Source organism: Octopus bimaculoides, chromosome 5 (genome assembly GCF_001194135.2).
Source record: "Octopus bimaculoides isolate UCB-OBI-ISO-001 chromosome 5, ASM119413v2, whole genome shotgun sequence".
Taxonomy (NCBI): Eukaryota; Metazoa; Mollusca; class Cephalopoda; order Octopoda; family Octopodidae; genus Octopus; species Octopus bimaculoides.
Genome location: NC_068985.1, coordinates 78153422 through 78153858, shown reverse-complemented (window position 1 = coordinate 78153858; position 437 = coordinate 78153422). Strand labels below are relative to the sequence as shown.

The 437-nt window shown below is 30.7% G+C and overlaps 1 protein-coding gene across 3 annotated transcripts in view; it reads left to right on the top strand.

Annotated features, from left to right (window-relative positions):
• The window catches only part of LOC106880246 (synaptotagmin-17), a 102020-nt gene that overhangs the window by 36473 nt on the left and 65110 nt on the right, over positions 1–437 (top strand). The gene's annotated exons all lie outside the window — the stretch shown is intronic.

Genomic DNA, 437 nt, shown 5'->3' with positions numbered 1-437 from the left:
GTGTGTGTATATATGTATATATATATATATATATATATACATATATATATATATACACACACACGCACCGATATACGTTCATATGTGTTTATTTATATATGTCATCCGCGTGCCTATATGAACCATATGGTTACAGGACAATGCATATCATATGTATATTTACATATACACGCGCGCGCACACACATACTGACACACACACACATACATACATACATACATGTATACATAAATGCATACATACATACATGCATGTATACATAAATGCATACATACATACATGCATGTATACATAAATGCATACGAGCGTACACTTGTGTACGGAGAGTGAGAGAGCAACAGAGAGAAAGATTATGGACGAAAGGACGAAGAGAGATAGAGAGATAAATAGCTGGATATATATATATATATATATATATATATATATATATATATATA